This window comes from Haplochromis burtoni, unplaced genomic scaffold, assembly GCF_018398535.1.
Source record: "Haplochromis burtoni strain Fernald_Lab_line unplaced genomic scaffold, NCSU_Asbu1 Contig_628, whole genome shotgun sequence".
Taxonomy (NCBI): domain Eukaryota; kingdom Metazoa; phylum Chordata; class Actinopteri; order Cichliformes; family Cichlidae; genus Haplochromis; species Haplochromis burtoni.
The window spans coordinates 11,085-27,664 of record NW_024582989.1 but is presented as its reverse complement, the minus strand read 5'-3'; positions in this window follow the sequence as shown (position 1 = coordinate 27,664).

The window sequence follows — 16,580 nt, the reverse complement described above, 5'->3', positions numbered from 1 at the left end:
TAAAAATCAATCACAGTATGCTCACATTGAATAATCTGACAGTCAGAAATATATATGCTCCTCCTGTTTTCTCTCATATGATGATGATTTCGGTGGATTATACATCCACAAACACATTAAGTTCAAATCTCACAGAAGTGGCACGCCCACATACGTCTTTGTTTGAAATTAGAGTTATTGCCAATAAGTTGGGGGGGGAGTAAATTAATAATAATGGATTGGATTTATATAGCGCTTTTCAAGGCACCCAAAGCGCTTTACAATCCACTATTCATTCACTCTCACATTCACACACTGGTGGAGGCAAGCTACGTTGTAGCCACAGCTGCCCTGGGGCAGACTGACAGAAGCGAGGCTGCCATATCGCGCCATCGGCCCCTCTGGCCAACACCAGTAGGCGTAGGTAAAGTGTCTTGCCCAAGGACACAACGACCAGGACAGAGAGCCCAGGGATCAACTGCACCTTCCGGTTACAGATGCATTCCCAACCCCCTGAGCCACGGTCGCCGTAAATTGATAGTATCTTGATATTTTGCGTGATGATATGAAAATATCAATATTTTATATTACAGCCCGTCTCATGCATCATGAGGCACGTTAGCCGAGTAAACTCACATTAAATCATCCCAACACAAGTGCCATGGAGCACTGGACGCACTCAGTTTGATAACCTGCCTCCTAATTCATAACAAATCACAACAACAGCTGCTTCAAGGCACTTTATATTTCAGAGTAAAGACCTACAATAATCACAGACTGATATCATATTGACTCAGCAGGCAGACAGACTCCCTGACATTTATTAACTGTACTTACTGCACGGGTGCTTAGATTTGCACTGGGAATGACGCTGCAAACAACTTCAGACCCTTGAGCAGTTTTCAGGAAGTTAGGACTGAAATAATCTCTGTGTTGTTTGATGATCTTAGTGCTGATTTATCTTTTCAGCTTGTTTAACTGAATCTGTATTTTATGCTTGTGTGTGTGTGTGTGTGTGTGTGTCGTGTGTGTGTGTGTGTGTGTGTGTGTGTGTGTGTCCAGTGCGATGCAGAGCTGCTCCTTACTGAACTGGACCCTGCAGAGCACTGAGGGCGTCCTGTCCAGCATCAGGACCAACCTGACAGGAGTTTGTGGAGGACCTGGACTTCTGGAGGGTCCTGCTGCTGCTGCTGATGGTGGTCATCGCCCTCCTCTCCCTGGGCCTCGCCTACTACGTCAGCAGAGTCCTGCCTTTCTCACGGTGGAGAGGAGGCAGGAAAATAAATGAAGATCTTTATGTAGAACAAAAACTCTGGTGTTTATTTGTTGTGCAAATCTGATCATTTTATTGGAATCTGAACGACATCATGTGATGCTGTCAGCACGAAGAAGAGAGGACGGTGACTCAGAGACACCGACAGCTTCATGTGTGGCCTAACACCTTTACAAGCACTCATTGATAAAGTCACTTTTACATCCCTGTTTGCTCTGTTACAAGCTGTATATTGCTGATGTTTTGTATCTTTTCATTGTTTTCTCCTCCCTTGTTATTTATTGTTACGTTTCGGTGTTGTCAGTGTTTTGTTTTTGCGTGACTGTCATGTATTTCCTGTTTACTTTGAAAGTCTGTGTTATCTTAGTGTGTTCAGTTTACGTTTCCTTGTCTCGTCAGGTCTAATTTGCCCCAGCTGTGTTTCCCTCCTGTGGTCCATTCCCTGATTGCTCCTTCTATGTATTTAAGCCTTGTGTTTCAGTGTGTCATGGTCGCGATCTCCCCCGTGTTGTAAATAGTTTGGTGTTTTGTTGTAAATAAATAGTTTGTTGTAAATAGCTGTAAATAGATTTGTCGATACTTTCGTTTTGGGATTTTGGTGGTGAGCTTTTGTGGGGGTTTTTTTGTGTTTTTTTTTTCTTTATTTTTACTTTTTTTCGTGTTGCACTCCGGTTCCTAGGCCGGGGTGTAACATTCCAATTCAAATGTCTTTTGTGATATAGTCTTTCCCTCATAGCTAGTGGGCTTGGTTCAAGGCTTCCTTTGAGGTTACTCTACATTTACACTTTGCTGTTTGAATGCTTTGCCTTGCTGTGTCACACCTAAGAGGATATTCAGTTTTAATAAGTTTCACCAGGCCTTTGCATGTAAGTCGTCATCATGTTCAGTCATCTGATGAGAAAAATCAGCCATGGCATATTGTCAGACTCATGGTAAAAGCCCTCGTACGGCCCACTTTGATCTCAAGGGTGCAAAACTCCCCTTAGTGTCAGTGTGAACAGTAGAAATACTGCTGCAGTAATGAAAGAATATGTCTTGTGGCTGCCGTCAGCAGCAGTTATGCAGTTTAAGATAATTTCATGGTTTACATTACAATAAATAAGTTAAAAATACTTTATTTTAATATATCAGATTTAATGTATACATTGTTAGTTTGAAAATAAACATTTAAAGGGTTTACAGAATGTTTCCAGGGTGGAACCAATGTTCAGTCTGTTGATTGGGGTTGACAATATTTTCAGTTACACGCCACACTCGGTAGGGGGCAGCATGCTTTCCTCTCTCACTTGGTGGTGGAGCTATGTAGAGCATGCAACGAAGTTTTCCAGCTGCGGGAAGGAGTGACACTGCAAGATGCGTTTTCATTAACCCCTGCAAGTTAATGCGGCCAATGAGGTATTCAATTTGTATTTTATATGTTGTGGTAGAAAAATAAGATGTTGTTTGTGACAGAACTGGCGAGTTTATGGTTGTCACGTGTAATTTGTTAACATTTTGTAAAGGTCAAATTGTGAGTGTTTTATGTTGTTTAATAATGTGCTTTATTTTTTATTCTCTATGAGAACAATTTACTGTGGAAATTGATTATTTTATGTTGTTTGTACAGTTCTCACGGCATCGTTGGTGGCACCTGTGTGCAATAAATGCCAGTAAAAATCAAGAACGCCTTGTGTCCGTTTTTCAACTTGGAGTTACATGTCTGCTCAAGTGTAAAAACAATTAAAAGGTTATGGTACTGATTACAACAAAAAGAGAGTCATAACTCATGTTATTTCAAAAAAATTGAAGATCTGAATATATAGCAAAAAACAAAAAAACTGTTAAAGAGAAAATACACTATAAATTCAGAAACTCATGTCCTCCATCACTTATTCTAAAGTTGTGCAGCGGGGCAGATTAGAGTGTCTGCTGGTCCAAATGTGGCCCCCGGGCCTTAGGTTTGACACTCCTGCCCTAGAACATGCTGTCCAAACATGTTCCTTTTTTCGCTGTCTTAGTGATGTAGTCTTTTATATGTGTTGACAATAGCACATGTAAGAGTCACACGGCGTTTTGTCAGTTTTCAAACAGTGAATCATTAAATTGACCTTAAACACTTTGGTGGATGTAAGCAATCATTACGTCATTACAAAGTTTTATCGGAATTCTGTCGGAAAATACAAAGAGAAAAAATATGCAGTGATTTGTGTTAAATAGTAATAAATTTATACATGCTGACGTAACACTTGCCGAACAATTTGTCTTCTTTGTATCCGCATTAGAAAATGTTTGTGTGGAGAGTGAAAGGGTTTGTGAGTGAGTGGACGCATTTCCGATTCTTATTTAACGAAGATAAATGTAAATATACGTCTACAAATATTAAAATGAACCCAAGAAGCACTGTGGCCTAAAATGTATTCATGTGTATTGTTTAATGGCAGAATCGTGCGTTTGACGTTTATAAAATGGATTCTAATAGGAAAAGAAGGTGAACCGGGCAGGCAGTGGTGTAAGCACACTGTTTATTTAATCACACACAGCTGAAGCAAGATATTACAAAAAAAAGGAAATTAAGACAATAAATGAAAGCTTTGATCGGTGTAAAATGCATAATAATAATTATAAGCTGCACACATAAATAAGCTGAAGCACATTAATAAGTTAAAGGTTGCCAGGTATTGATCCTAAAAGTCTTCAGACGTCTGCCTGGGACGTATTTGATGGATTGTGGCCATTCATCTGCAGAGGAGGAGGATGGCTCAGAGGCTCCGACGCCCCATTTACATCATGGTGTTCATCTCGGGGTCCAAAGCGTCGGAGAAGACGTGAAATCTCACTGCTCCACGTACTTGTCATCAGCCATCCACACACAAGGCCGCAAACCAAAAAGACCACAGCTGTGATGCAGACAGCGACCGGAGTTCCCAGTCCGCTTACTTCTAAAGTCGTCTGTGTTGGCTGCAGAGGATACAAGAGCAGAAATGCGATCAGATTCATGGAACTTTATATGAAGCTGTTTCAGGTCTGATTAACGCGTTTCTGTCTTTTTTTTTGTCCCGTTTGGATCTACGTTTGCATGGGATTAATGAAGACTCTGTCATTTTTAGAAACTCCCACCATGCTGTCAGAGAAGAGCTAATATTGATGCTTTTAAAGCATTCATGTCGTTGGATGTTTGAGCTGATAAATGGTAGATCTGAAATTTCTAGATTATTACATAGTGCCTGTTCTACATCTATCCAAGGTTCATCTAAGAGGGTGTGTTTAAACCATCTAAAGATGAAGTGAAGCCTGTTGGCTAAAAAATAGTGATTAAAGTTAGGCAGACCTAATCCTCCTTTTAAGCTGATACGTGGGGGTTTATCTTTCCAAAGGAATTTAGAAATATACGAGTCTAGAGATCTGAACCAATCTTGTCACGGCTTATTTGGGATCATTGAAAATAAATAGTTTATTTTTGGCAAGACCATCATTTTTATAGCGGCGACCCTTCCCATGAGTGATATGGGTAAAGATTTCCATCTAGCCAGATCGCCTTCTACTGTCTTTAAAAGTGGGATGTGGTTTAATTTAGTTAATTCTGAAAGCATTAATACCTCAATATTTAATATTGTCTGGAAATATTAAATATTGAGGTATTAATGTTTCTGTCTAAATACTCACAGACACCGATGTAGGAGGAGGAGTGCTGATGGTCGGATCCGGGCTGCTCTCACTGACCCTCAGCCTCACAGCAGCTGGTGTCCCGCTCTTTTCCCCTCTACCTTCTTTTTGGATGTAACAGAAATAATCCCCCTGATCTTCCCTCCGAGCCCGCTGCAGGTTTAAGGACAGGTCTCCGTGTGAGAGCCAATCAGCTGACAGAGACAGTCGACTATCAGCAGCCCAGTTACTGTTACCACCGCACGAGTCTCTCCTTAACACATCCTTCCCGTCTTTAACCCAGCGCACAGACCAGCAGGTGCCAGCTGTAGTTGCATGGTAGCAGGGCAGGCTGACCTCGTCTCCCTCTGTGACGGATGATTCGGAGACCACGACAACTTCCACCAGGACAGTCTCCTCCCGACCGCCGCACATAAACACATAAACTCCACTGTCCGTGTAAACTGAGCGGTTAAAAACAACAGAGGAATTGGGACTGATGCGATCTCTGAAACTTTCCTCTGGTGTCCAAACTCCGTGTCGGTGCGAGGCGACATCCCGGGACTGAGGCTCTGTTTGGCGAAGTTTTCCCTCTACATCAGTCGGACAGTTTCGAGGAAGAGTAAACGAGTCTCCTAAAATCACTTTCACATATGGTATACGACCCTCACTAAAAACTCCCCCAAAGAAGAGTGCAGATAAGAGCAGATGAAGCAGCTCCATGCCGAAGGTTCCTAAGTTGAGAAACTTTCGCGGCCGGTATTCGGCTGAGACGCTGTATAGGTCAAGCCCGCAATGTTTTCACTCCACGATCCGTCTACTCCAAATTAAGTGCTTGTCTAAATCCAGCTAGCTTCACCCTGAGAACACACTGACCGTACCTCTGTAGCTTTGCATCTCCGGTGCAGTTTTGCTGCATTTAAAACACAACGTTAAACTGGGAGCGGTGAAAAGCGGAGCCTTTATTTAACTCGGTATCTTTTATTTTGAAAACAGCGGAGCGGAACAGAACAGCGCATGCAATCCCCGCTCCACGTCACTCGACGCGGTGCAGGTTCAGTTCTGTGGCCACACCCCGTTCATTTGTCATTCGTCTCGTCTGCATATCAGCACGGTCTAATTCATATACGATGCATACACGTGTTTGCGCAAATATGTGAAAATCGGATCGCACTGGTTAGAGTGACAAACTCAATCTAGTCAGCGAAGACTGAAAAAATACACCAAAGAGGAATGAAGTTTGGTTGACTAGTGACCCCAACCTCACACTTGCTCTTTTTATGGTGTCTCAATAGTGAATCTCTTCCTGGGGCAGGCTAAATATGTGTCATTAGTGATGTAGTATGACATGTTCCATAACGGATTTATAATATGGATACACATCACAATATCAAGTATCATATCGCATTATCAGTGATATAGCGACATGTATTTATGTTCACTAGTGCACACAGAACAGTGCGACAAGCCGAGACATGTCTCATAGTGTGGGGCTCCAGTGATAATGACCTCAACAATCTCCATTAAAGCACAGTGCATGCAAACATTAATGCAAATATATAGGACAACTGGACACAACAAAGTTTGCCCTGCAGTCTTATCAGACTATTAAAGTACGCGAGGAGAAATACGAGCTGATTCAAGAGTAAACAAATGAGTCAAAGCCTCATAGCTTCGCCTCATTTGAATTGTAATTTACTGATGCGGTTTCACAGTTAGTCAAAATGATCAAAATCCCAGATATATTTGTCCGTTATTCTGCAGCTACAAGGTTACGTTCTTGTGTTTATTGTCAAACTAAAGCGTGAAGCTGTCATGATATATATTTCCAGGGAAAACTCGCTACTATTGTTTTATAATGTAGCTGCTGGGATCTTGTTTCAGTTGTTTCACACTTTGAATTAGAGTATTTTTTAGTCTTTACATATCAGCATAAATAGCAGTATTGTAAATTTCCCTAATATGATTTTGAGGTTGCATCGACACCTGAGGGAGCAGCTTCACCACCAGTTGGGCCTGCAATAAATAAAGAGACACTCAGCTACTGTGTGCAGATTTGAAAATAAATACTGACATTATTTTCTTTTTTAAAAATGGCCAAGACACTGGCCTGATGGTGGAATTGAACTCAGGACTGCTCCACCATACTGCACTCAAATGATATATTTGTTTTAATTCTAGATTAGGTGCTCTGTGAAGCACAGAAATGCTGTTTAACAATATTTTACATGGTTTTAACATGTTTGTAATGGCTGTCTTTCATGGAACAGGGTTGAAAATCAGTGTTTTGTGTGTTTTCTCTGAAAAAACAAGGAGTTGTGGATGTGGACTACAAAAATCAAAGACAAATGTAGTTCTATAAATAACGGAATAGGAATATACCATTTTGTCTTCCTCTCATAATGTGGGCAACAGGGTTGAATTAATAAGAGTTGCATTTTAGAGAACCTTTTAAGGGAATTTTACACACAAATTACAGTCAAGGGGACGTCCCCTTGACTGTAATTTGCCTGCTGTGACCACATCCACATTACACACTGACTTCATGCAGTTTATCAGTGGATTAAAGTATAATTTACTCGGTGTAACGTTATCTGCTATAAGAGACGCAACCGGCTGGTTGTTATTATTACAGAGCAATTAATTTGCTTTAACGTGAAAGAAACACACGGCTTCCTGACCCTCGTCTATTTCCTGCCTTTCTTTCCTTGTCAGGGTGAGTTGGGAACAGAGTAAGAGAAGGAAGCTGAATAAAAGTTAAATACAAATAGAAAAAAAGATTATACACCAGATTTGAGCATTAAATTAGTTAAAGAAATGGGAACGTTAGTAAGGAGTTTTCTCTTCACTCGGGATTATAGAGGACTCCACCCGGACTTCAGGTAATCGTTGTACCTCAGCTAGCTGCTCGTTAGCTTCGCTGACGGTAGCAAAAACGTTCACGGTTTCTCATGAACATCCAGAAAATATTAAACTGTTGACACGTCCCACTAGTTTTGTAATTTCTTAGACAAGGTTTAACTAATGGGAAACAATGCAACTGTATTAACGTAACCAATGGAAGGACTAGGCTTATAGTAGCTTAGCATTTTAGCCTTGCTAGCATGCTAGGCTGCGCAAGCTATTAGTGTAACCGTGATCTATTTGCCATTGTTTTGTCCTCAGTGCGACCAGAGTTCAAGTTAAGTTTATTTTGACCAATGACAATCACGAAGAGTGTTTGTATAACATTATAGTAATGAGTTATAAAGACCTACAACACGGAACCGAAAAAAGGCAGATGCGCGATACTGCCAAAAGTATTCGCTCGTCTGCCTGCTCACGCATATGGACTTGTTTGACATCCAGTCCATCTCTGTTCTGCCTGAGGCGCTTTGTAAGCTGTCAATGTGCAGCTGACTGCGTTAGGAAACCCCCTTTGTCTGTGCATAGTTGTGAACTGAGTTTTGTAACCTTGTAAACCAAAAGATGTGAAAAAGATGTGTGTGTGTGTCTGTCTGTGTGTGTGTGTGTGTGTGTGTGTGTGTGTAAATAAGATTTGTTTGTAAAAAATTTTTTTACACAAGTTACAAATTCTTTTTTGTTAGGGTCTGCTTACAGATACAAAGCAAAAAAACAAAAACCCAACAAACAAACTGTAAAACTCTGAGCTGTGTGTGACTTTTAACTTGTGAATTTTGAACCCAATTTTTATTTCTTTCAGCTGATTGGTCAATGTCATGTCAATCACAAATTTAACAATCCAATCAGATACCAGACGGGTTTTGGCCATAGAAGAGGTGCTTTACTGAGCTTCAGGTCCTGGAAGGGTAAAGGCCCTTTCATGTGCCAGCGTTTTCCTTCATCACCACAAAGGAAAACAGTCTGTGCGTGTCTGAGTTCTGTGAATATTTGTTGCCAGCCTGACCTGCAGTTTGATTTCTAGGGCAAGAACTTTTTAGATCCATGTCAGTGACTCAAGAGGAAGTTGAAACTGCAGTAATAGATGCAGCGCCTTTGCATGTCAATGGTTTTTATGTAACTGAAGGATCTGTGGGAATAATGTGTGTGAACCAGTGCAGTGACAGCGAATGCAATCTTATGGTAAAGTGTAAGGTCAGTTGTAGTGCCCAGACTGACTTTTTTATTTTTGTTATCATGACTGCCTTTATTATTACCTGCCAAGATTCAGGTTTATACTAGGACTTGGAAGGCAGATATGACAGTAAGTTAGCTCATGTTACAGCTGCTAGTGTGCCTATTGCTCGGGAGGTCAAGCAGGTTGTCTACTAATCACAGGGTTCACAAGGTTCAAGGTAGGGCTGTGCATTATGACTAACATCCCATATCCCGATATAAGACGTTTATCATCTCGACAATGATATATATCACAAAACTTTTTACATTTCCTGTAAATTTTGTGAATCTCGGGCAACTCGACGTGCGTGAAGTGCTTTCAGTTGGGGGTTGAGTGTTTTGACCGATGGATTAAACTATACATTTTTAGATATAAGTTGTAACGGGCGCCATTTTCTTTGTGAGCATTTATTACACGGCATGTTGCGGGGAAAAGCCTGTTTTAACGTTCGAGTCTAAGGTTTACTTTATTAAGCACCTGACAGCTCTTTTTTGCTTCTCATCCTTAAACACTCTGCATACTCTTTCATGTGATTCTTGCTTAGGTGGGTGACGAGGTTTGAGTCTGAGGCGGCGACTGGTTTCCAGCATAATTTGCATAGAACAGTTTTCTGATCCGTGGCAGACTTTTCATAACCAAACCATGTTCATGCTACATGCCTCGTTTAGAAATAAGGTCCTGGATTTGTTTTGACTGCTTTATCTGTTTATCATCATTTCAGCTTATTTTGAAAAAATTTCAACAGGATCTTCTCCTTTATTGTGAAAGGTTTATGTGGAAAATAAACAAGCGGGTAGCGGAGCCCCACTAATTTGTGCAACTGAAGTAGCTTTGAGTGTTTGAAGTCATTCAATAGTATATTAACTTTGGTTTAGTGTCATTGAGCCACTGAATGAGTCCACTGAGCTTCAGCTGGCAGACGGCCTGATATTTATCTTGCACTGATCAGATCAGATCAGATATTCAGGCCTAGAGCAGGGCGATATGACCAAAAATATTTATCATGATATAATTTGAAAATTTGCGATAACAATATAACTGACGATATAATTGACACTAGACAAAATACTTTACAACTCCACAACTTTATTAGTGCCAAAAACCCCATCAATGTATTTTCACTTAAACAAGCAGCTTTTTTTATGTGCATTAAAGTTATATAAAAACGTAACAGTGCAAATTCCTTGCTGACAGTTTAACCAAAAGGCATTTCCAGTGGAAATTGGCCGACATATCCTCAGCATAACCATGTATAATATCCACAAAACTTAAAGAGGTTATACACACACAATACTGTAATATTATGTTGAAGCACAGTACGTATCACTCCGCGAGGTGCCTGCCTAATATAGCGGTAATGCGCCGACAATCCATCAAGCGGTGCGGCTTCGTAGCTTAGCAAAGTCGTACTGAAACATTTGACAGATTTTCGAGCGCCGTGTACGACATAAAATCGTTTCGAGGTCAGTAAACACAACCAGAATTCATACATAAGGCGCACAGGATCATAAGGGGCACTGTCGATTTTCAGAAAAATCAAAGGATTGATTTAAGTGTGCCGTATTTTCCAAACAACACGGTAATAACGACGGCCCGCTAGCATGCTCTACCAAAAATAGTGCTTTGTTGTGTATCTGATGGACGAAAGCTAAACCAGTTCCACACCAGTGAAGTTGCAGCATTTTTACAAACCAGTTCTGGTTCATCTGTTTCATTCAACGATCCGCTTTCGCTCTTCTCATTCTCCGTCGCCGGCACGCTTTTTTCGCTATGTGCGTATGAAAACAAAGGCACTGCACATGCGCGTTTTACCCATATTCTATGGCGATATTTCATTTTCCTATCGTTGCCCAAAATTACACCGGTATTACTGTGAACGGTATCATATAGCCCAGCCCTATTCAGGCCTTTAAAGTAACTTCCACAGTAGAGCTGGGCGATATATCGAGTTTTTAAAAAATATCGATATATTTTTATACGAGATATAAGATGTGACAATATCCTTTATATCGATATAGTCTATGTTACGTTATAATTATACTTGTGGAGCCGCAAGTTTGCCTCTCTTTCGTCCACTTTCGTCTTTACGCAACGTTACTCGGCCTCGCCTCTCCTTCACTGAACACAATTCCCCCTCCTCCCCCATCGCTTCACCTGCAGGAAGCGACAAGATGGACACGGCAAATCTCCGTTAACGAGTTACTGCGCATCGCCCCGTGCGTGGGCCTGGACGGCGTCAACGTGTTAGCTAGCTAACCACGCTAACGAGCTAACCACGCTAACGCCATGCAGCCCAGAGGTGCTGCACGGACTAAAATCCTTTCATTTTCTCAAAAGTTGACAGTGCGCCTTATGTATGAATTCTGGTTGTGCTTGATGGCCGCGAACCGATTTTATGTGGTACACGGCGCTCAGCAATCTGTCAAAAATGTTTTAGTACGACTTTGGTCAGCTACGGAGCTGCAGCGCTTGATGGATTGTCAGAGCATTACGGCTGAGCCTCGCGGAGTGATACGTACTGTGCTTCAACGTAATATTACCCTACTGTGTATAAGGACCATAAATGGCACCTGTTAAGAGACGTGGTTGCGAAGCGGATTTCAAACTCCAGGCTGTCAGTCATGCGGTACAAGTTGGGAACAGAGCAGCTGTGAAATCTGTCTTTGTTATTATGCTCAGCGTCTTTTAGTTTACATTTTGACTGCACAATTGTGAGCTTTTTGTTATGCACAAAAACAACATTGTTTTCTTTTATTTATGGAGCATTATTATTTAATAAATGCTCATAATGTATTTTTGAGTAAATTTTATGTACATCTGCTCTATGTTAATAAAAGTGCCTGTGTGACATCTGGGACACAGCTTTGACTAAGAACTCTCTTTTTGTTCTTACTTTATGACTTTAAAAAAATATATCGCGATATATATCTTATATCGCCATCCAGCTAAAAAATATCGAGATATGAATTTTGGGTCATATCGCCCAGCCCTATTCCACAGTTACTCTAAAGGAAATCCCAGATTTAGGAGCTTGGATCAACTTTCCAAATACTTGGCTTATACCAATAAAAACGGGGAAATAGCTCCAAGGATTCATCCTGAGAATGAAGGAGTAGAGCGTTTCTTTGCTCTGAAGCAGGAGGAAACATATGGGCAGTGCCTTTTTGTTTTTTTTTTGTTTTTTTTCTGAACCCTGATTGGTTACTTTTCTAAACTGGTGAGTGGAAGAGAGGGGATCGGGGCTATGACACGCCCCAAAGTACAGTGTGCATATCCCTGATATCACTGTGCACCTCCTCTGGAAAGTAGATCCGGCAGGCAGATTTTCGAGTTCAGAAAAAGTGAGAGAGAGGGAACTGCAGAGGTTAAAGCAAAAAGGTTAATATGCTGATGTAAATGTGCAGGAAAACTCCGTTCACTCTGTAGTCTAAGAATAGATTGAGCTCTCAGTGCATTCAATCTGACTCAGTTTGCCCTGCCAGTTTCTGCAGCCACAGAGTGGCTCTGCCTGCATCTATTGCACAAACATCTCTATCATATGGCCATGTAAGGTAATATCATCGTCCAGGACAAAAGTGTAATCTAACTGTTAAAGAGATTCAGTTCTTAAGTGTGTGTCACTTCTTTGCACTAGCTGGCTGAACAAACCTGAAACTTCTGCGAGGTCTCGATTAGGGCTCTGTATCGTCACTGGTTTCTAGAATCGATTCGATCCACGATTTGAATCGGGGAAATTTTGCCTCAGACAGTCAGAATAGTACATTAAAGAATAAAAGAACAGAAAAAGAACAGAACAGTCATTCTGATCATTCATCAGTTCTGACACTTGTGAGACTTCATCAGAGAAAACACAGAAAAAGATGAAGGAGATTTTCCTGGCCTGGCTTTTTATAGCAGATAACCTTAACAATATTCTGTAGTAGAACAAAATCTGAAGAAAACCATTAATCAACATATGAACATTACCTGATGCTGCTGAAGTGAAGCAGAGCAAAGTTACAGAGGTTTAATTAGAGACACAGCCAAGCGTTTTGCATTTTGGCATCATTTAAAACTTTACAATTGTATTGAACAGCAGGAAAGAGGCTATCTTGTCAGAAGTCATAAAAAAACAGTTGCGGACTATAAACAACGGTAGACTGGTGCGTGATAAGCAAGCGAATAATGCAGAAAAGAGTGTGGCGTGGGTGTGGTCGCTGGCCGGCTGCAGAGGAGGGGTGACGCAGTGAGCTCCCGGGGCGGCGCAGGGGTGGGGTGAACAGGTGTGCTGAGAAGTGAAGGTGATTGTCACTCTTTATATGTTCGCAGTGACAGTCGGAGGCGGAAGAGCGGACGTGACAGCAGAGAGTGGAGTGACTGTGTCCCAGTGAACTGAAAACCACAGTATTAATAAAAGTATTGCTGTCCTCACACCTGTGTCCTGTGGATGCTTTACAGGACAAACGTTACAGAGATTTGAGTTTCTTCAAGCACAAGGAGAGAGACCGCGAGCTCTGCATGAAGTGTGACTTTTATCGTGTATGGAAGCAAAACAGCAACAGTAAGAAGGAAATTATGACAATGTTAATGTGAAGCGTAGTTTGGATCTTCTTTTGCTGCTGGTTCAGTCCAGTTTGGTTGGAGAGGGACTGGGCAATCGAGGGCAAAAAAGACGTAAACACAAAGCGCTGACCCACCGACACATCAGAATCAGTGAGTACACAGACACCAACAGAGTGTCTGTGTACGCGCCATCAAATGAGAAAGGAGACATCTCACTGATTGTGTTTACGTCTTTGTGTGGAATCCGTGTATCTGCTCTCATTTGCTGTTTTAGCTGTTTGGTGGTTGTTGAAATAGTTTTGTGAGCTTTAGCCTGGGATTCTGCTGTTGCTGGCAAAATACATTTATATTTAAAAATCGATTATTGAAACCCACCTCTAGTGTCTGTAAATTTTCCACTTGCTTCTTTGAGTCAGGTTTTCTGCTTCAGTCTCTGTTTGCTATCACACTGAAAGTGATTTGACACCTTCCTTTTACGACTGCTTCAGTCAGAGACAATGATAGAGGTCAGTAAAGAATATTAAAAAATACAAAAGCAAAAACCGCACTGATGCTGATAAGGGAGTTAAGTGTCATTGAGGAGTGCTGCAGAAGTTCAGTGGTGTCCAATCTCTTACTCAGACTATTCATGTGTGAAGGAAGTGTTATCATCAGTCAGTGACAGCATTCACTTTGCTCTGTCACCACGTAACCACATCCCTGTAATCAAAACAGTGTAAACCATGCTTCAGGTTCCAGCCTGCCTTAAAGACAAGGAGTGTGAGCCAGTGCATGTGACTGACACCATCAAATATATTTAACCAGTTACTCCACTCATTTTACACTCATGCATCGTTCATATGCTTTGTTTCATGCTCACCAGTTCTGTAGTAAATCCCACACAGTCAGCTCTTGGAAAGCTCTTGTTAGTGTGTCTGATGTTGTTAATTAGAGAAATCCAATCAGCTACTTGAGTCTTTAGTTTTCATCTCAGAAAATTGACAACATCATTTTAGGCTTAGAAAGCTACAATTTTACTGCAGAATTTCAAACAGTGCAACAGCTTTAACTTTCTTGATTTAACTTTCTTGTTGTGGGCAGTCTGAGGTACACCTGTGCACTACTCATGATGTCAGATCAGCATCCTGATGTGGCACACCTGTGAGGTGGGATGGATTATCTCAATATGGCAGATGTGCCCACTACCACACATTTGGACTGATTTGTGACCACTGTTTGGGAGGGATGGTTATATTGTGTATCTGGAATGAATTTTAGGTCTCTACGTCCATCCCATGGGGAATGGGAGCAAAAACAAAAGTGTTGCGTTTATATTTTTGTTCAGTGTATATAGCGCTTTACTAGTCCCTAAGGACCCCAAAGCGCTTTACATATCCAGTCATCCACCCATTCACACACATATTCACACACTGCCGTGGTATGTTTTCAATGGAACTTCTGCTCCCGAACCTCTGGCACAGCGTCTACAAATCGGGGCTTTACAAAGTCACTTTCATGTTTACGCAGGACTGTAAGCTGTCATCTTTGAGGCGTGAGCGGTGTTTGTTTTTAACATAGTTCACGGTGGAGAACAGCTGCTGACATAATGTGGATCTGAAGATCCATAATTGGCTTATGGGGTTGAAAGTCTCGATAAATGCACGGCGTTTCGGCGGGTACACCGGCTTCCGCGAGTGTGACGCTTATTTTGAGCGATGAAAAAAATAATAGAATATAATTTTGTTTTTACATTTCAATATTACAATAATCTTCAAATTGAGAACTACAAGTTAAATAAATAAAATAATAATTAAATAAAATACACTTCAGCTAAATACTTCTAATTTATTTTCCCAAACCACGCAGAGACGCACTATAAGGCTCCGGAGCCGCAGGTTGCCGAGCCCTGTACTAATGTTTGAATGCGCGCAGTGACATGAAATAATAACTTCCCGTCAAATGTGTTAAACCTAAAAGAGCCTGTTTTGAAAATGTCAGGAGTAGAAAATACAGATACTTGTGTTAAAATATAGCAAGTAGAAGTAAATTACGTATACCTGAAATTTAAACTGAAGTACAGTATAAATGCATAAGGGTAGAATTTTGTATTACATGAACTTATTTCAAGCTGCAGCAGTAATCGGATTTCCTGCAGAGAGGAAAGGAGGCCGAGGTTTCTCCCGTGGGCCACACGCAGGCCTCAAACAAGAAGCTGCAGTTATTCTGCATCGTAGAAAATTATTTTTTATATTCAAATGTAACCTAAAATCATCGGCAACACAAACATAACAACTTGTACCTAAAACATTTATTCAGTGACAGTAATGTTCACCATAATCGTTGACACTCTGGATAATAATATTAACTCAAGTGTGTCCCAGAAAACAAATAATTCGCATTATTTTTGTGATTTTAAAAACTTAAATTATTCATTACTCAGACATTCATTGAATAGTTTATTTAGTGACAGTCTGTATAAATATACATGCAGTTGGATAAAATGTTAAATAAACAAAAGACTTATTAACGGAATGTTTCAAAAAATGCAAACTTGAAGATTAAATGAACGGAATAAAATACATATTAATATGAATTCCCTTTCCTGCATCCTCAAACACATTCAGAGGGTATGCTTTTACACGCTGAAAATATGCAGCTAGCAGTAATATATTTAACCGGTTGCAGCAACTGATGAGCGCAGGAGCAGGGAGGTAACGCATCTGCGCTGGGTGGTTCACCAGCATCCAGCACAAGGCCGACACTTCAAATCTTCTCCTCCACAGGACTGACGGGAATCAAAACTTCTCCAGGCTGGCAGTCCAAATTCCTCTTCTGCTGGCAGCTACTTGTCGATGTTCGGCTGGAGTTTCTGTGTCAGAGTACAGGGAACATAAGATAATTATCTGAATTCCAGGAGCGAGACACACGTTAATGAAAGCTCATAAGGAGGACATACTCAGAATTCCACGCTGCTCTCCTCGTTTTCGTGCCACACCTATCTGGTCACGAGGCCTCTCTTTCCCCCCTCCACCCCCCAGCTACACAGTCAATCACTGTTAGTATGCAAAT